The sequence below is a fragment of the Natrix helvetica genome (assembly GCF_964273705.1).
Source record: "Natrix helvetica genome assembly, chromosome: 6".
Classification (NCBI taxonomy): Eukaryota; Metazoa; Chordata; class Lepidosauria; order Squamata; family Natricidae; genus Natrix; species Natrix helvetica.
Window position 1 is genome coordinate 28,640,609 of NC_138553.1, and position 21,793 is coordinate 28,662,401.

Here is a 21,793-nt window from a genome sequence, read left to right on the forward strand (position 1 = left end):
TGGGATGACTCGGGTTCAAGTCATTTCCCCCTGCGGAAAGGACGGCTGCCCCCCCTCGAAAGGGCCGCTTGGACTGCGGCTGATACCTAGAACGATCTTGAAAGTTCTGCCTATTGAACTGCCTGTCCTGCCTGTATGGTTGGTAACGCTGATCCTGATCCCTGTCATAGGATTTGAACTGGGTCCTGCGATAGGGGTGACTACGGGACTCCGCCTTTTTGGTGGAGGTAGGCATCACCTTCTTCTTATCTTTATTCTCTACTAAGATCGGCTCTAAGGAAGCCCCGAACAGATTTGCGCCTGCAAAGGGGGCAGCCACCAGGTCCCACTTGGCTTTATAGTCCATCTGCCAGTTCCTGAGCCAGAGGAGCCGACAGGAGGCCACAGAGGTGGCCAAGGCACTAGAACCAAACCTAACAGCGTCTAGTGTCGCATCAGCCGAATACTGACACGCTGCCATAATTTTAGCTAAATCCTGGTGTACCCGCTCATCTTGGATCGGAATACGATTCTGAAGCTGACGAAGCCACATGACCGTTGTACGGTTGAAGTACGAGGCGGCAGCCGCCGCCCGCACCGCCCATGCTGAGGCCTTGTAATTTTTACGCAAAGTGAGCTCCGCCCTCTTGTCCTCTGGCTTAAGCTTGTCTGCCGCGTCCCCCGAGACTACAGGGGAAGAGGAGACTAGAGCTGCTATGGGCTGATCTATAACCGGAAGCTGAATAGCCTGCACAAAAGACTTTTCCATGTTGTAGGCGCGACGGTCGTTGCTGCCTGGAGGAGAAAAATTAGAGGGACGGGCCCACTGGCTGGTAGCCACCTCTAAGAAAAGGGGGGGAGCAGGAATCTCTTCCTTATTGGTGGCCGTTGTTGAGAACATGACCATGTCTGGATCCGTGGGCGGTGGGACTGTGGGGTCCTCCGTGCCCACCTTGGTGGTCCTCCTAGCCTTCTTAAGCAATGGTTTGAACATGGCCTGGAGGAAAAGGTTGGAAGAACGAGGCGGCTCAGGAGCCGCATCCTCCTCCTCAGAAAACCCCCAATCATCCCTCCGTGTCTCCCCCCTAGAGGAGACCTCACTCATGAGAGAGGGGGAAGAAGCCCTAGATCTGGATCTACTAAAGGGAGTAACCCTAGTGTGATGGTAAGGCCTGTCTCTTTGGGCTATGCCCCTAGAAATGGCTGCAGAAATTAGTCTTTTGAGATTCTCAGGAAGGTGTTCTAGATCCTCCTGATCACCCTCCGAATCATAATCTGGTGCCACGTGGGCCCTACTGTATCTCCTGCCCCTAACAGGACCTGCAGAGGTACCTTCCAACGGGTCCCCCCTATCTGCCTCTCTAGTCCCCAGGGAAACAGAAGGAGAGCGAGGGCCCCCCCCCCCGCTGCTGACTCCTATCAGATCTGCATGAGGAAGCAGAGGAAGAAGAAGAAGGGCTGAACCCCCTGGCCACAGGTGGGGAAGGGCAGGAAGCCACAGGGTGTGGAGATCTGGATCTAGGCCCAGGATCCCGGGCCTGTCTTTTCTCAGCTCTTTCGATGACCTTCTCTATAGCCCTGGATCGCCTGAGCTCATCCCTTTGCAGAGCTCTGGAAGGTCTGTCCTCTGCCAAAGGCCTAGAAGCCCGAGGCCTAACAGGGGGAGTGGGATCAGCCTTATCATCGCCTGCCTGAGATGGCGCGGCCTGCTGGGTCTCTGCTCTATCAGCCATCGCCCCACTCACGTGCACCAAATGAATTTTGAAGTAGAAATAGCCCTTCAGCTGGTGGGAATCGCCTGCTCCGGGCCTCCGGTAAACTGCAAACTGCACGGCCACGTTGTATCCAGCCTCTCCGTGCTGCAATGCCCAGACACGTGATTCAAAATGGCTGCCGGCTTCTTTGGGCGGTCCCTGGCAAAAGCGCGCCTAAAAATGGCCGCCGACCTCGCCCTTAGCTACCTCTGCCTGCGGGCGGCCGCTTGCACGCTCGCCGCCCCCAACGGCACCCAAAATCGTCGCTGGAGCTCCTAAATCACCAGGAGATCTCCAAATTCTAGAAAAAAACGGCCCCGCGCCGCCGCCGCGGGCTGTAACCGGCCCTGGACTGCAAGCAATTCAAATCTGAAGCCGATTTGTCGCTTTCGCGCTGAAAAGCCCCGGCGCGCTGCGACTTTCGCTGAAAACATGTGCAGAGAACGCAGGGTCGCCCGGCATGCCCGAGACACCAGGCATCAGTCCGTAGCGACCCTCGAGACGGGGGAAGGAAGCCAGCGCCCCCCCCACTGAGTCTCCCAGCCTTTTGAGGGCAGCCGAACAACAGCCCTGCAAGGCAGACCCACTACAAAAAATTTATAAATTTATTAAATTAAAAATTCTAAATTTGCAAAGTTCAATTATCATGCTACTGACTAACTAGAAAACCATAAAACACTCTTACTAGGAACCAAACCTGAGTCTTGGACCGACTGAGAGGAAACTGGGAACCAACGGGAGAAGCCGAAGGTTAAGAAGTTTTCTCTCAGTCAAATGGACCAATCAGGCTGTGATAACCCTTCTGTGACCCCTCCCTCCACTCTACTGGAAAATCCATTGTCTTCAGCCTTGTGCTGGTGGACTTTCAAGGGCAACTGGTTGCATACAATGGAAAACAGAATATGAGCCTTTGGTGAGTTCTGCCTATAGCCTTATTAATATGAACAGGAAATTACACAAGAACTTAGAAAACTGTTGGTTTATGCTAAGACAGCCCATTAATCCACCAATCTCAGCACTGCCTAAACAAATCTGCAACTTGTTGCTTTCCAAATGTATTAGATTAAACTCTCATAGATGCTTGCTGGATATAGAAGTTGTAGTCTCAAAACATCTAAAGAGTTTCATGATGGAGGAAATTATTTTATAATTTGATTGGCAGCTGTATTCTCTGGAATACAAATCAGATCAATAATATTTTGATAATAATAGCCTCAGACAAGAATTTTTCCCAGTTCTACAGTAAACAGACAGAAATTAAATCTAAAATCTTTTGCATGCCTCACAGATGCTCCACCACTGAGCTATGGCTCTCCTCCTAAATTTATGTGTATTGTTTGATCAATATGCATAACCTCCAAATAGTGTTGGAGGAAGTGAGAACTTCACACATTAAATATGCAATAACAGATCTAACTCCTGCACATTCCACAACTTTGTTTGAAGACTATCCATATGGAGCAGAATCCCATTCATGTTGTTCATTTGTGCAGAATGTCCAATAGCCAGGCTATCACCCGTTCTTTATTCAGGTTATATTACAATGTATGCAATGTATCATCTACCCATCCCATTATACACATATTATCTACCATGCCAAATGTACAGTAGTTATCTACACGCTTCATAAGATCCACCTGCCATTCCTCAATATACACTTCTAATAGGAGAGCAACACCTTTCTTTAACACTCACATTCTCCAGTACTGGGATTCATAAAATGTTATATGCCAAGTTGCTCAAGTAGACAGCAGACAAATAACTATAATAAGTAAATAAAGCAGGCTATTGTACTGCAGTCCCAGATATCACAAGCATTGTGACTGAGGTCACATGGACATCAACCACTCTTGGACAGTCTTGGGACAAAGCACCACTCCTTTTTTAGGAAGAATTTAGGGGACCTTCAAAAAAATTGTATTTAGCAGCCCAGCATTTTCCCCCTTTGCAGAGTAAGCAGAGGACTGATCTCATTTTGTTTCTTCAAAAACAAAAAAGCACGTCAGCATCTTCACTTCTTCCTTTACTTAGTGCTATCATGTAATTGACCTTTCTGTTTTGCCTCATAATTTCATGAGAGGCTATAATTGTGTTATTGTTTTCCCTCTCCAGTACCAGAAATTATATAAACTCTGCTTTCAAAGAAAAAAAAATACAAACAAGAATGTTATTCTTACATTACCTACCACAAGGAAACTTCCTCAGCTTTCTATTTTAAGGAAGAATTGCAATATTAGCCTGATGATGTGAGCTGGGTATTAGCATGAGGGTTACCAGATGGTTGAATGAACAGTGATGAACTCTTGATTCAAATTCAAGCTTAGCAATGGACAAAATGAATTGCTTTGGACAAGCAATCCTTTTAATTTTAGCTCTCCATCTGCACAATGTAATAATCATGGCCAATCTCCCTAGGAAATTTCAAGGATGGCCATAAGAACTGGAAAACACTTAACAACTACATGCTGAGTCTTGCCATGATTTATATTCTTCCTTTCCGAATTAGTCTTCTGTTTGTGCACATATAGCATGCCAAGTTCCTGCAGTGTAGCTTATCCAGAGGGCATCCCCAATTGTTCTGCCAGAAAGATCTGTTATGCCCGGTGTGTGTGTGTGTGTGTGTGCCAAAAGAGCCAACAATACTTCACACACAAATCCCAGATCCTCTCAAAGGAGATAAGGAAACCTGCCGCTTAGTCCTCCTTCCTCCTGTTTTGGGCAGATGGTGCCGCAGCAGGTCTTTCAGGACCTGCAAATATTAAGTTAGCTTATTTGAGTGGCAGGTCTTCTTGCGGGATGCTCATCATGCATGAGTAAAGAGAAACCTTACAAGTTGCCCTAGAAGTGATTTCAGAGAAGCTACACAAAAATGTTAAATTTAATGACTTACCTTCCTGCTAGTTGCATTGCAAAGCAAGGTAGTTAAATAGCAATCCTTTACAAATGGAGAAAAAAGGATTTTCAGTAACTTTTCAAAAATTATTTAAAAAGTTGAGTGGTGATGGTTATGTAACATTATATTGAATAAGCCAAACAGTGTACTATATAAATTTATTCAAAAATATTTCTTGCTATATTTTATCACCCAGCCTCTGTATATTGAGTCTCAGGGTTACAATTTTTTCAGATTTCAATTTCCTCCAATTGTAGCGATTATTATACGTTAGTATGTCTGACCATCATTCTGAGGTAGAAAATGCATAACAAATAAAAGACACTGTCATTTTAAAAAAATGAAAATAAATGGAAAATATCTGGCATCTCTGCCACAGTCTCTATAGAACATATCTGGCCTCTGGAGTCCCACTCTCTTAAAGAAAACAATAAATCAAACTAAAACAAAGTACTTGATCAGCTAAACATTTCATACCCATGACCTGTGTTGCTAAATCTATTGCCGATATGTGCTAACGCTTGAATCTTAATTTGATTACTTGAATTAACTATTCTGAAACTGAAGGCACAGAGCAACAACAACAAAAAATCATAGGTGAATGCTGCCATGGGTGCACTTGGAAAAAGACTACACACACACACACACACACTTTGCCAATGTACTGTTTTAAAAGCATAATGAAGAAAACACAATGTTTTATCTTGAGAAATTAATTCCCTGACCAGCTGGATTAATTTATCTAAAGTACTACTTTTAGGAACCAAACATTGAAATGATATCTTACTTGATCCAAAACCTCAGGGAATAAAACAGAATTGGAAACAATTGCATAGTGCTAAAGAAAAATAATAATACTCATATTGATTAGTTTTAAGGCAATAACATCATTACAGTTAAAAGAACTGAACGTTTTGCTTTACTCAAAATGCAAACATTTATGGGAAAGCGACTGAGCTCACTGGTGGAATACTTGTTATTATGTAGAAAATGCTAAGTTCTCTGTTTCAAAAATCAAGCAGAAACAGGCAACCTCATCCCCACAAAACTTCTTGATTTCATTTCCCATCAATGTCTGAAAAAAAACCAAAGTCAAGGATTGTGGAATGTGACCCAATAATCCAGAGGGCATTTAGTGACTTAAATCTGTTTCTCTGAGTTCTGGGGAACTACTGTCAATCAACGTGGACATTTCCGAAATCAATGGAGAATTAACTAGTCTAACTTGGGATAAGGAAGCTTCTATGTTTTCTTTGGGGAGGTTCTATAAAGCATTGTCTCTGGCCACAGAAACTTACTATGTCAACCATTCCAAAAGCTGAAAGTCCTTTTGATAGTAACTAACCCAGTTAGCAATGTTACCTACCACCCCCTCCCCCCAAAAGGAGCCAAATACAATTTTGCAGCTCCTCTTCTGTGCTAACTATTGATTCAAAGATGGGATTCTCCACCTGCAGTCCAGAGCAGCCCTTTCCTGTGTATGGCTCATTCTGCCACATGGAAACGCATCCTAAGTATCTGAGCAGAGTCCTCCGCTACCCCCGAGCCTGCAAGGGATTGTTGCAACTGGAATCGTGTATTTTTCCCAGGAATGTGTTGTCTGTAAACACTGGAGAACTCCAGTTTGCAGCTCTCTGTCTGCTGCCTGCCTTGCACCAAAAGTCTGAAAGGATTTTCCATTCCCAATTAGGTTTTTGGCTGCCTGTCATCCCAAGACTCCAGAGTCTCCATCTGCTCAATTATGAATACCAGAAGAAGAGAAAACAAACATTTAATGTCTAATCAGCCCTCCTTCATTAATTAATACCCTCTGAGTGTGCACGCAGGCTTTCAGAGGTATTGGTGGGGATGGTAATGACCCCCCACCTCTGAGCACATATGCTGCAAGATCAGGGTGGGAGAAAACCTGTCTCCCCAAATATTCTACACGGCAACGAGAGCAAAAGGAGGGAAGAAACATCGTCATTTCCAAAGCACTGATCATCTTTTTGGATTTGTCTTTTTACAATTATGTTCTTTCGTTCTTTGCATGAAAACGGAGAAACTGTCGGTTTCTTTGTGGCAGGGTCCCCATCCCTGCCATGAAAGGGAGAAGGCCTACCACCAATCCTACCCTGCAACACAGGCTACATCTTCCTCTACTGAGCATCCCTGCATCATAATAAAGGACTCTATTCAGGACACGTGAGATGTTAATTAGGGGCCTTCAAAGCCAGCATTTTGCAATCTGCCTTCTTAGAGGGAGGTCTGGGGAGAAGAAGTCAAGGGGGGGGGGGTGTTTTCTTCCACCGAGAGTTGGGGCTTCTATCATCACCAGGGCTGCAAAGGTTGATCTCCCTCCCCTCCTAGATCTTCCATGGCAACTCAAATAAAGCTTCAAATGAGTCCCAGGCATTTGGCAGCTTTGCAGGTCCTTCTCCAGAGTATAAGGCAAGGAGTGGGGTGCTTTGATCTCAGGGCGTGAACAGATCCAGTTGTTGTTATAGGGACAGGAAGATGGACAATAGGGGTCAGGAAGGCTGCTGAAGGAGACCACTGAAAATGTCTGAAGAGCTAGGGGTGGAATGTTGGATCAAAACTCTTGATCCCTTAATGTGCAGTTCTGCTTGCTTCTTCTGCACTCTGGATTTAGAGGGGGCAGAAAAAGTGGTTAGTATTAATTTTTTCTTTTCTTTTTTTAACATGAGTTGGGGGAAGAGAAATTGGGAAGATGTTTTTATCAATTTCTCCAAGGAAAGTGGGAGGAGGAGAAATTCACATACTGTATTTTTCGGAGTATAAGATGCACCTCTTTCCCTCAAAAAAAGAGACTGAAAATCTGGGTGCGTCTTATACACTGAATACAGCATTTGTTTGCCTCCAGAAACTCTGCCCCTTTCACCAAAATGGCCGTGCATAGCCTTATGGAGGCTTTCAGAGTGCTCCCGGGGGCTAGGGAGGGCAGAAATGAACAAAAAACAGGCCATTTTTTGCTCAATTTTGCCCCCCCCCCAGCCCCCAGGAGCGCTCTATAAGCCTCCTCAAGGTTATGTATTCCATTTTGGGGGGGCGGGTAATGAGCCCATTTTCGTGAAAAATGGGCTGTTTTTTGGAAGGTCTGCAGAGTGCAAAAACTTTTTTTTTAATTTGCCTCTTCAAAATATTGGTGCGTCTCATACTCCAAAAAATACGGTAATTCAAGAAGGGCAGTTGCTCCACCATAATAATGTATTTCTGAAAAGGCCTAAAGAAAGGAGATATTTTAAAAAGTTTTTTAAAACAGTCGGAGCGATTGCAGGTTCCGGGGGGGGGGCAGGGGGGATGAACATGCACATGCAAATACAAGTACAAACACTAGAAAGTTTACTATTAAGTAAATGCAGCGCACCATAGAATGTCAACAAACCTCTTTGGAAACTTTGGTAAAGGAAAATGTATTCCCAGGTCAAAATATGTAAGGATGCATAACAGAGGTTCAGGGGAGAGATATTTGGCAACATAAATGGAATATTTTTCTGCATGGGATTGCACAGAAAGCTCTTTGGCTACCAGCAAGTTACCATGGGGTAAAGTGACTCACTTTGATTTTAGTCGTTTCTTAACAGAAAGTAGCATATATGTTAGTGGCTAACATTTGAGTCAAGCCTCAAGTGTCCCATTGGAATTGCCCCATAGGTTACTGGCTTATCAACATAACCTCCTGAATATGACCAAGGTGTGTGTGTGTGTGTGTGTGTGTGTGTGTGTGTGTGTGTGTGTGTAGAGCACTAAGAGAAGGCTCTTACCAACAAGTCTCTTGGGACTAATCATCATTTTGATGTGTCTTCACAACACAGATCTTGCTGCTGGAGCATTCATTTGGAAGAACACTGTGTACAAGGTGTGCTGGGATATGACTAAGCCTCCTCATCCCTAATCGTGAAGCCCAATGAACATAAGCATAGCGTTCCTTGGGAGGAGATCAAATAAATGAGACACAGATCCTCTAAGCAAAAGCCATGTGAAGCCTAAGGATGAGAGCTATTGAGCGAAGAGAAAGTATATCCTGGTCTTGACCTCTAGTGACCAGGGAACAATAGGAACTCCTGGGAGACAGACAGAGAAAGTTTAATTTTGTTGGGTTGGTTGATTTAAATTTTATCTCTTCAGTTTGGTATTCTCCAGCTTATTTCACCATTCTACTTCCTTCATACGCCTGGCATGTCCGTCAGCTTGAGGGATAAGAATATTTTTTGTATCATGCTTACTTACCAACCATAAAAGTGGGTGCACCTACTTAAACTTTGGCTAGTCTCAAAAAAAAACACCCCTAAACAGTATTAAGTCTAGCTAAGTACTTTAAAAAAAATCTACCTCAGGACTGAACTTGAACTAAGGAAGATGACCTTAATGGAAATATGCAGGGAGGGACTGCTACAGAGGCAAAGGGGGCTGAAATATTGTTAACTCCAAGAAACTAGTTACTATTTAGAAGCAGCAAACCCCTCCCAGATTCACTGAGATATAAGAAAGTTGATGAGGGAAAGAGATACAGCATAATCAGATTTGCAAGATTCTGCTACTATAGCCAATCTCAATAAAAGTAGTTCTAGTCTTCCAGGGGTGTTGATAGCCTAATCTACTCTACTTTGTGGGGCTAACAGGTGGAGAATGAAAAAAAAAACAGAATTAGGCAACAGTAAATCATTACAAGGTAACGGGTTTGAACTGAATCTATGCAGTTGAGCAGCATCTATGATATTGGGTTGGGGTCAAAAACACAAGAAGGCAGTAGTCATAATAGCAATAACATTTAGACTTATATAGCAATAGCACTTAGACTTATATACCGCTTCACAGTGCTTTACAGCCCTCTCTAAATGGTTTACAGAATCAACATATTGCCCCCAGCAATCTGAGTCCTCATTTTACCAACCTTGGAAGAATGGAAAGCTGTGTCAACCTTGAGCCTGGTGAGATTCGATCTGCCAAACTGCTGCAGGCGGTGATCAGCAGAAGTAGCCTGCAGTACTGCACTCTAACCACTGTGCCACCATGGCTCTTATACACCACTTCATAGTGTTGACAGCACTCTTTAAGTGGTTTTACAGAGTCATCATTTTGCCCCCTACAATCTGGGTCCTCATTTTACTGACCTAGGAAGGATGGAAGGGGTGAGTGAACCTTGAGCCAGTCAGGATCGAATGCCTGGCAGTGGAATGCAGAGTTAGCCTACAATACAGCATTTGAATCACTGTGTCACCACAGTGGTTAAAGTCACTCCCTCCCCCCGCCTGCCCCCCACACACTCACTTTTCTATTTATGTCAACTTCACATGCATGGACAAAAGAGCACAAAAGTCATGCTTTTCTGACTTTCATCTTGACACCTTTGACTATCTCTATCCTGTTTTAAGATATGAGAGGTGGTCTTTTTGTGCAGCTTAACCACTGCTATTGATGTTCTTCAGTAACCCATGGGTGTGCATACTTTTAAGTCATGGAAACGAAGGTGGTCATGGTTAGAATTATGCAAAGGCTGGTGTATTTCTAGACGTTCATCCTCTGAAGGGCTGTCATGAATTAAATGGAACCTGCTTGTTTTCTACTGTTCCAGATGGCAAGGTTAGAGCCAAATGGATGGAAGTGTCAACCAGCCAGATTTCAACTAAACATTAAGCTAAACTCCTGAGTGATAATTGATATTCAAAATTAGAATGGGCTGCCTCAGGAAATGGTGGCCTCTCTTTTGCTGAAGGTATTTAAGCAGAGGATGGACAGCCATCTGGCAAGCATGCTGTAAGTGCAAGACTAGTGAACCGAGCAGGTGGTCTAGATGACCTCCAAATACTGGTTCAATGTTAAAACAGCACAATTCAAGTGACATATTGGCATTTGTGGAACATATGGATTTCTAGAACGTGTGTTTTTGAATTGTTAGATTTCAAAAGTTAATTCAGAGCATCCTTCTGTTACACAGAGATGACTCTGCAACTGTTATTTCCTCAAAAGATTTCCTATATAAACCTGAGTTTCTCTGAAGTTAGGGTATTTTTTTACAAATGTGCCACCGATAATGTTTGAAAAGCACAGCAACATATTGCTGTTAAATTTCTTTGTTGGATGATACTGAAATGTTTTGATTCTCACAAAATAGATATACTTTAGAATAATTTTGTGTATGTGTGTGTCCTAGAGGAGGCAGTTTGTGAATCTTCTAGTATTTAGCATTTTTTTAAAAAAATCTGATACTATTAGGGCATAATATGAAATAGTATAATGAAGATTACAAGGAGATCAGCCAAATAACTGGCATTCAAGTTTTCTGCGCACATGGAAGCTGTGGCTGGATACTCCTTTTTTAATGTACACTGAAGATGGCATTTAATTTCATTGTATGATGTGCAATGACAATAAACTAAAACTAAACTAAACTAAACTAAATTAAACTAAACTAAATAATGGAAAACAAGTACAGGTATCCAAGTATCCCAGTAAAAAGTTGATACTTAAGTAGTTTTTTTTTTAAACTTAATGGACAAAAGCTACCAAATTGTAAAGTGGTACAGTAATTGGGAAGTACTTGTGTGGAATACATCTTCATGAAGGAGATGAGGTTATCTAAAAAACCAGTAAACTATTGACTCTAAAAGTTGGATACCAGACCACAGATGATAAAAAAAATCAAATTTCAAACACCATCCGTACGATATAAGTTCCTGAGCAATTCTAAGTTTCAATAGATTGAGCGGAATGACTAAGCAAATTCTCAGCATAGTGTATAGCAGCAATTAAAAAAACCAACCCAATGAATTAGACGAAAGGAATTAAAAGAGATGAAAGATATGTTTTATTTCAAAAAGAAGCAAAGCAAAAACTAAAGAGCAGTGAGTTGGTGAACCAGCCGACAGAGAAAATAAGAAACAATAAAAGGCAGAAACAAAAAGGTAATTGATTTACACAATATACAGTCATTTGGGTCATCAATGCTTTGAACAAAACAGATGTTTGATTTTACCAAATATATATATGGCTTGAATCCCAAGCTTCTCCCCATCCTTCTACAACTGTCAGATTGCATTGCACAGCCTTCTCAAATCTGACACAATCCAATCATTTTGAATTCAAACATCATCGTTCGTATTCAATATGGTGATGCTAGCTGCTATATGATGACCATATAAAGACTTTAATGTTCTTTGGGCTTGCTTACAGTCAAGCCAAGTCAAGTGCTTCTACCTTCAAATTTCCCTACAATGGTGAGGTAATAAGACATAAGGAAAGTAGAATGGAAAGTATCTACATTGTATGTACAAAGAATCATTGCTGTCACTATCCTTACCATCAGCAGAAAATGCTACATCTGGCATGAGTACTGCATTGTACAAGATTGCGAAGTGTCATGGAAGAAGAGTACATGTCTGAATTAACAAATTAAATGAATGAATATATATATATATATATATATATATATATATATATATATATATATATATATATATATATATATATATATATATATATATATATATATATATATATATATATATATATACACATACATACATACATACATACATACACACATACATGCACACACACACATACATACATACATATATATGTGTGTGTGTCTGTCTGTCTGTGTGTGTTCTGAGTGGATCTAGTTATGAATGAAAGAGCTAGGTTATATATATATATTTGTTTGTGTGTGTGTGTGTCTGTCTGTCTGTCTGTGTGTGTGTGTTCTGAGTGGATCTAGTTATGAATGAAAGAGTTAGGTTATATGTCAGAAAGTATGAACTGGTACTAAGCTTCGATATGTAATCTAGGAGTAAGTCTGTTTATATATAAAAGTAGAAAAGGAATTAACCAAAAAATATTGTGGTTGTTTATTATGAAAAATCAAAATAATTATGAAGGATAAGAGTAAAGAGAAAATATGAATGTGGAATAACATTTCTTGGTAATGTCAAGTGTAAATTTTAGAGAAAAATGGACATGGAAAAAATGAGTATGTGAAGTGAAAGTTAAAGAGAAACTACTAGTCCTACATCTAAAGATATTAATAGGATTCGGTTCATATTCCAACAGAATGAATGGATGTAAGAAAGGATGTAAAAAAGAAAACTGTTTGGAAAAGATTGAAAAATATTATATTATAGAACACAACACCCAGTGTGTGAAATCATATAAATGCAAGAGGGTTCCAGGTGGAATGATGAAGTGAAAAAAGCTATGGATGAGAAAGAAATGCATAAAAGAATAATTGTTGCAAAACTTATTTGGATAAGAAAAAGCTATTATTGAACAGCATACAAACAGATAAGATAACGGCAAAGAATGCAATGAAACAGGAAAACAAAGAAATGAAACTAAAAGAGGCAGAGAAAATGGGGACCAATTTTGGGGGGGAAATTTAATTCTCTCTGGGAAGTAAGTGAAAAGGGCTATACTAAGGAATCTCCATCAAAATGAACATGATTTGAAATCAAAGTGATAAACGATTTCAGATGAAATTAAAGTGATATGTTGGAAGAAGTATATTAGATACTTTTATGGCAATCTATATATATAAAAAAGGTTGTGTGTGTGGGTGTCTCTCTGTGTGTGCATGGTCTGTTCCAGCATAACTCTGGAATGCCTCAAGCAATTTCAACCAAACTTGGTACACAGATGACTTACTCTCGGGAAACAAATATTGTGGGGGTAAGACACACCTAACACAACTTGGGATGTGTGTGCTGTTACAATACTTCCTGCTGTGCCTTTAAATGGCTTCTATTGTACTGCCGTAAAATGGCTTCTACTGTACAGCGCAGTGGAGTTGCCATGGTAACGGCTTCACAGTACTTCACAAGGGGGCTCCCTCTGGTAGGGGGAAAATCCAACATTAGAAATTATGTTTGGTCTGGACATTTTCCCCCCTATAAATAAATACCTGGACAACGCCAGGTTATCAGCTGGTTATGTATTAAAAAAAGAGATTTATTGGTTGAGCATACTAAGGAAGGTGGGAAGCAGAGTTCCTATTTGGTGTAGTTAAGGCAGACTAACTCATGAAGCCATCTGAGTGACTTTGGGCCAGTCACTCTCTCTCTGTCTCAAGCCTAGGAAGGAGGCAATGGCAAACTGATGAACTACTCCAGGCAGAAACAGAGTTAAAAACTGACTTGAAGGCAAGTGAATACCCACACATGTGAATACGCACACACACATATGCACACAAACCTAGAGAAGTGCTCTGATTGGAAGGGTATGAGAAGGAATAATAAGTAAAACCGGGACGTTCAATACAATAATGCAGGACGAGGGGTGGCAATCAGATTTTTAATTTTTAGCTGGTCATAGAAAAATATATTGGTGTGATAAGGAAAGTTTACTGTAAATTGAATAGTCTTAAATTATCAAATATTTTGAAATATTTTTATAGAAATATAGATTGCTATCCATCTTGAATACATAACTCAGATCAATGATTGATATGAAGACTATTTAAAACCTATAATCCATTAAAACAAAACAACCCCAGGAAAACAAAAAGAACTGTGGCATATCATATCAAAGGCATACCGGGAGATCATGGGCTTCCATAGCATCTTGGTCCTAGTGCTTGAGAAAAATCCAAGTGTCATAGCCTTCCAGGAGGCCAAGAAAATCAGGGGCTGCAACAGAGAAGGCATGGTGCCTTGGTCCTGCAAAATAGCAAGTCAATCCCAAATATGGAATTGAAGAAAGGTTGTTGAATGGGATAAGAGAGGTACAAGATGGAAGTCAAACACTATATTGGAATGTGTGAATGACCTTGGAAGATGGTGGGAGGCAGGGGAAGAGATGAGGCCTTGAAAATGATCAGATATAGGAGTAGGAGCCCATAATTTAGTAGCAGGCAAAGAAAGAAACTAATCAGGTAGCAACAGTGAGATATATGTACCTTAAAACTTCCAAGATTCTGTTCATGTAGCCTTATTATAAAGTACAATTAGCTCATTTTCTCCTATTTCCTATCTGGTCATTTGGTTGCCTGACAAGCATGTATCAGAATAGAATACTTAGTGAACAACTGAACATTGAGCAGGAAAAAAATGCAAGGATAAGTGAGGTTGCTTTGAATATTTAATGTATTTATGTATAAATGTATAAGAAATAGTATGGTGAAATTAAATGCCATACTTGAAATACCACTGTCTCCCTTAATATCTGTCTGACTGATCCTACAGGTTTGATATGTTTTGGATTCCTTTGACTAAATAATGTAATCTCTCAGGATCCTGGAAGTGCAGTTCCTCAGTGGCCCCTGAGATGCAGATGCCCCCCCCCCTCATTCTGCTGTTATTTAAAGGATTCATAAAGACCTAAAGAGTAAGACCTCCCATTTCTTCACACATGCCTTCTTATTTCTTTGCTGGTTATGTTTTATTGTAATTTCTTTGGTTGATTGTTGTGAGCCACCCAGAGTAGTTAACAGTTGGGTACCATACAGGTTTCATGCATTATTATGGTAGCTCACACAGTCAGCCAGATGTTATGGATTTGGAATTTTTATCCAACGATTGAGTCCTTCCCAAGAACCTGGAATAGACAGATGTTGTTTGATGATATTAAAGATATCATTGGAAGATGTAGCTGTTCCAAGTAAAACTGTCTTTTGCAATTAATTGATGGTGAATTTGTCACTGCTGATGTATTTAAGTGCTGATCCAGATGCTTTGGGATTGACCTAAGACATTTATTACTATTGGTACCATTTTTGTTTTCTTTTGCCACAGTTGTTCTACACCTAATTGCTACTCTTTGTATTCTCTGATTTTCTCCAGTGAGCCCAATGATGGGTACTTAAGAATTGTTCTTGGAGTTCCAGCCATTGCAGTTTGTCTATGATCACATGATCATGATTTCTTCTTACAAGTAAAGTTTCTCAAAAGTAAAGGCAATGGGGAAATCTGACAGAAAGTCACATGTGGTCATAGCCGCTTAATGGCCCCTTCACTCCTCACTTAACAAGGCCAACCAGGATTGCCAGAACTGCCATTGCTAAGTGGCGCAGTCATATGATGTCACATTTTACCATCCCATTGCTTACCAACAGCATTTTCAGTCCCAATTCCTGATGTAAATTGAGGGACCACCTTTAAAGTTCTTTGTGAATGTTGTTTTGGGCGATGTCCAAAGTCTCTATGTTGATTTTTATACTTTTATTGTTTATAAACTGTCAGGGTTATGTTGCATAAGATGGGCAGCTGCATAAATCTTTTTAAATGCATGCATACATACATACATTACAGTAACAAGTCAAAGCAAGTAGACGAATGTGTATACATTGACTGAATGTTTATTAAAGAGGAAAATGTGAGGCAATATTAAGCAAATGTTGGTGAAAAATCAAACAAGGTGTGGTATGTAGTTTGTTATGAGGAATGGATGTCTATAAAAAGAAGCAAAAATGGTGACTATTGAGAGAATATTTCTCCTCATATTGTTACGTATATGAAGTTAGGTGTATCACGAGAAATATAAAAGTTAAGTTGAATGTATTGGGAATATCTTGCACTGTATTTCTCAACCTTGGAAACCTGAAGATATGTGGACTTTGACTCCCAGAATTCTCTAGCCAACATGAATTGAAGTCCACACATCTTCATGTTGTCAAGGTTGAGAAAGAGGTCTACTATAAGAGAAAGAAATAGGGTCAAGAATGAATGTAGACTGAATATAAACATGACTGAACAGTTACAATAGAGGAAGTTGTTAAATCATATAGTGAGAAAGAATGAGGATTACACTATAAAAGAAATATAAGAATGAAGGAATAAGTCCAAGAAAGTCATGGTTGGGTGGCGTTGATGAAATCCTGAATAAGAGTGATATGAGAAATTTAAAGAAGAAAAGCAAAGCTTGGTGTACAAAGTTAAAAAAAGATGAGAAAATGTACATGGAATGGGTTTAACATAAACTCTTTCTCCTTTTTCTTATCTTATACATTTAGTTACCATATTTTTTGGACTATAAGACACACCAGAGTCAAGATGCACCATGATTTTGAAGAAGTAATTTAAAAAAAAAGTTTTTGCACTCTGCTTACCTCCCAAACCCTCTGCACACCTCATTTTTTTGCAAAAAAAGGGGGGCATGCAGAGATTTGGGAGGCTTGTAAAGTGCTCCTGAGGCTTGGGGGGGGGGGGATAAAAACAAGCAAAAAATGGCCCGTTTTTCACAAAAATGGGCCATTTTTTTAAAACAAAAAAAAGAGGGCATGCAGATCTTTGGGGGACTGTAGAGTGCTCCTGCGGGCTAGGAGTGGCCAAAAACGAGCAAAAATGGCCCCTTTTTTGTTCATTTTTGCCCTCCCCAGCCTCCAGGAGCACTTTGCAAGCCTCCCAAACCCTCTGCACATCCATTTTCGCAAAGGGGCGGGGTTTCGGTAGCCAAAAATGCTGTATTCAGTGTATAAGGCACACCCAGATTTCCACCCTCTTTTTTGAGGGAAAAGGGTGTGTCTTATACTCAGAAATGTACTTTTTCTGTGCTTTTCATAAAATTATTCACCCCAAAAGAGAACTGCATTGTATATTTATATATTGATGGCATTAAAAGTGTGAATGTGTGCACGTGTGCGCACACATACAAAATGAATAAGAAACCAAAGGAAGCAAATTGAATGTGCCATTCATTTCCTATCTGGAATTAGCAGGACTCAGTTATGTTAAATTATGTTTTGCTAGCCAGAGCAATCCTAAAACCAAGTCAAGTCCAAGTAACCTTTAATGGACCTGCAGTTCTGGACCTGCAACAAGATACAGTACAGTATGTAAATTCTCTCAAACTTCCATGGACATCTTACTGAAACAAAGGGCATTAAAGTTTCACATTATGGCATGACCTAAAATAGATTTTTTTCAGGATTCCAAACTCTTTCATTAATTTACAAGCACCAGCACTATATCATGGAGTTGATGTAGTTATTATCCCTCCCTATGGTGTGAATGGGAGGGAAAACAGAAAATGAAAAGTTAACAAGAAGGGAACTAAAAATGATTGTGCCATCCCTACTGTTTTACAACCAACTTCTGACTCCTTTTAGAAGAGCTAACATCACTGCATATGAGACAGGTACTAAATATAAATAAGTTGGCTTTAAAATAGTCTAATTATGACTTATTAAAATGATCAATAGGTACGAAATGCCAGATATACAAGTGCAGGTAAATAGTGGGAAATTTTAGGAAACCAATTATTTTCCCCTTTTCAATCCCTGTTCACAAAGCAAACTGCTTCTAAAATCAACAACGCTCACCAGAAAACTATACTGAATGAAAACAGCTCTCTGCTCTTTCTTTTTAAATTGACTCTTTCCACATAAAGAAGGGATAAAACAATTGAAAGGGGATTTGAACTAGTTATCCCCTTGAGGTCACTCCACTTAAAGCAAAGCCTGAGTTTATTACGCTGCAGCACCTCTGCACAGTACAGAACAATGCGATAGAACACGTGGAGAAATGAGAGCTGAAAGTATCAATACCTATGCTCTTTCAACAGGTAACAGCTCTTTCAACCTGAAGAAAGTCACTGTAGAAATCTCCATTTGGTCTTTCACTTAACAGCCAGTAACACAATACTGATACCTTCACTATACACCGTACAGTAATAATGCTTTAACCTCTCAGCATAGCAAAGACAACCTGAGCCACAATTTCAAAGCCTCCTTTAAAAATCCTTCTTGAAAATAGACCAGTTCTTTCCTTCTGGGTGGCAGAGCTTTTAAAAAAAAGGATGTTAAATTAAGCAGATATGCAAACCACATTCCAAACGCATGCTCATGATTTATTGACCCAAACAAGTTTAATTTCAAAACTTCTGGAGAAAACCATTGGATCCCTCTTATGCAAGACTAACATTCACAGCACTGCATCTGAGTGGCTGTTATCTGTGGAGGTCAAAAAGAATAACTTTGAATATGTGAATAACAACTAATACATGTACTAAAGCATACAATTATTTTAGACTCAGCCATCCACACTGATCCTGCTAGCCTCCAATCTTTTAAGTTTTTTGGTAAAATATAGATTCTGTGTAGAGGTATGGGGCATTGTCCACAAAACTCTATATCCAGAAACAGCCCTCGATCAGCACTAGAACATACATAAAGAAAGAATCCATACAAGTATTGCCTATGATCTGCTGGGAACAAAAAAACCCTGGAATTTTAAGCCGTTTCAGAAAATCAAGTAGAAACCGGAAGGGGAGTGAGAAAGACACTAAATTTGGAATCTCTGCCTCCATATATGCACTGCACAGCTCTCTAACCCAACTCCCTCCATGTAAATTGACTAGAACTCTCAGAATTCCCAGCTAAACCTGTTGGGAAGTTTAGGACTTTTCATCCAACAAGCTAGAAGACTGATAGCATATAGATTTATACGTATGTCTATATGTGTGTGTAGGTGATAGATAGATTAATGATAAATTTGCATATCTTGCCACATTTCATGACTCTTAGCAATTCACAACAGCATTAAACAAGAATAAACCTTTGTGATAAATACAATTTAAAAATAGATTAAATTAAAAGTCAAATCAAAGCATGCCATCCTGAGTGTGTCAAATTCTCCCCAGTGCCCTCCAGAATAGCTCAGTCTCATTAAGCTTCTGGAAGGCTATTGTCAACAGTCAAAATATCTTTGCTGGGGGAAGTTATTTCTGAAGATCTAGGGCAGCACTGAGAAAGAAAACCTCCAGGGCCAGACCTCCTCATTTCCCCAAAATTGGACACTACCACTAGTTTCTTGCAAGACAAATGCCTTGGTCAGGTCAAATCTGATTGAAGGTGGTGGTAACAAAGATACCTAGGAATCAAGTCATAAAGGATTGTCTGAGGTTAAACAGTATATAGGTTTAAGGTTTAAGGTTTATTGAATTTATAGACCGCCCCCTCTCCCCGTAGGGACTCGGGGCGGTGTACAGACCGTTCATGTTCAAGACAACAAAATATAACATAAGACATCAAACAAAACAATGCACACATACCGTCTGTGTATAAAACCCAAAACCAATTTAAATAATTAAAACAATTTTAAAACCCGTTTAAAACCCCAATTTAAAATTTAAAAAGCCATCCAGGAAGGTTAGTAATAGATGTTCCCTGTAAATACAATTACAATTACAATTAGGCCAGGCCGGCTAATCGAAACAGGTGGGTCTTGAGTTTCTTGCAGAAGGAGCGGAGATCCGAGGTGGTTCTAATATCGGGGGGCGGGGAGGTCGTTCCAGAGGGTTGGGCCCATCACAGAGAAGGCCCTATTCCTAGGCACCGCCCGCCCGCACTGTTTAGCGGAAGGTACCCGGAGGAGACCCTCTCTGTGAGAGCGGATTGGTCGCAGGGATGTATGGGGTAGAATGCGATCCCGAATATGGATATGTGTGTCTTTAATATGAGGCAAGGTAAATGGAGAGATAGCTACACAGGCAGGTACTATGTGTGTTTCTACATGGATTACCTATCTACAAACGTATAGTCTATCCAAAATCAATGCAATATAAAAACAGCATAAAATCAAATGGAATGTAAAAGAAAAAATCCTAACGTAAACAAAACAAACAACACTTTAAAATAAATAGTTCCAAAGCAGTAGATTAGAGAGTAAAAATAATGAAAGCTTTGAACCATTAAGTTTCCTTAACTAGAATCTTGTCTTATTCATAATATTAATCCTGCATCTGATGCTGCTTCTATAGTTAAGAGGCTACTGTAACTATAGTTAAACATGGGGCAAAGGGTTGGCTACATAAATTCTGCCCTCTCTCTGTAATCATATAAACATCATTAAGATACCAACATTCCTACTCTATTAGTATTCGAAATTATATAAATTTTCTCTGTATATGTATTGGTTAACCAAAAATGCTGCTGTTAAAGAGATTTCAATTGCCTGCACAGGGAAATCAGCAAAGATTTGCATTCACATGCAAATGTGTCTGAAATTGTGACTATGGATCACATGGGCACAGCACTGAACTAAAATATTATGAGATATTCCAAGAAAGCTTCTGAGCAGCTGATTGCTTGAGTCTCCGGGACACCATTTTTTTCTTCCCGTTTCTAATCTCTGCGATGTAAATCCATTTTCAGAGAGTGCCTAGGGACTTTTAATTCCGTGGGCATTAAGTGCATTAAACCTCTATTATCAAAACCTTTTAGGATTTTCTCTGGAATCTACAATCAGTTTGTAACATGACAAACTCCAATTCGTTGGTGCTTACTAAGATCCATCTGTATTTCTTATATTACAGAAAGAATGATGCTGGATATGACATCCCCACTTTCGACAAGAAATTCCCTCCATTACCTGAAATGGTCTTAGTAGGCATGCCTCACACCACAATTGTGTTCTCATCCTCTGTGCTAGCAGTTTGCTGAAGCTGTAGCACAGGACACCAGGCCTGATGCCATCAAATATGGGAGCTGAAGATTCCCATAATGTAGCGGAAATGATACACCGCACAGTTCTGCTCCAAAGATTTCTATTAGACTTGTTTCTAGCCTAAGCAGATAGGATGACATTGTTGCATCACAACATTTCAGTATTGCAGACATAAGTTTATGGGAAGGGTGATGCAGCCTTGTCCAGCCACTGCAGATTTTCAGCTATGGTTAACAGTGGAGAGACTCTACGGGCAGAGCTCTTTGTTAAGGAATATTCCTAGACAGTGTCAGATACAAAGAAGAGAGAAGTAAAAACAGATTACCAATTAATGTATTAATTCAGAAAGTATGCAGATGTACCTTCACCCTGGAGGAGATGAGTGTTGCAACCTACAAGAAGCAATGCAGTTGCATTTCTGCTCCAGCTGCTTCTAAGTGCTGCAATATAAATTACTGAAGGCTGCAATCTACAAATTACAGAGGCAGTCCTGTAGCTTTCGATGTAGGCATTTATCAAGAAGTGATTTGTGGTTCACAATTAGGAAGGAAAGAAGGGGGAGGAGGGGGGAGGGAGGGAGGGAGGGAGGGAGGGAGGGAGGAAGGAAGGAAGGAAGGAAGGAAGGAAGGAAGGAAGGAAGGAAGGAAAAAATCATATTAGAACATATACCCTATTAAATCAACAAAATATTCAAGAAAGCTGTAGAAGAAAAGTACTATTTTTAAGGACTCATCCAGGAACCAGGAAAGGCTGAAAAAAAAGATGGAGCTACCAGCTTCTAACAGCAAGGA

At 40.3% G+C, this 21,793-nt stretch overlaps 1 protein-coding gene across 1 annotated transcript in view; it reads right to left on the minus strand.

Moving 5' to 3' along the window:
• ELFN2 (extracellular leucine rich repeat and fibronectin type III domain containing 2) overlaps positions 1-21,406 on the minus strand; it is a 78,769-nt gene extending 57,363 nt beyond the window's left edge. Inside the window, exon 1 of the mRNA XM_081956942.1 lies at positions 21,328-21,406. The gene's annotated coding sequence lies outside the window, so the exon portion shown is untranslated. The remainder of the gene's footprint in view (positions 1-21,327) is intronic.
• Positions 21,407-21,793: the final 387 nt, after the last annotated feature.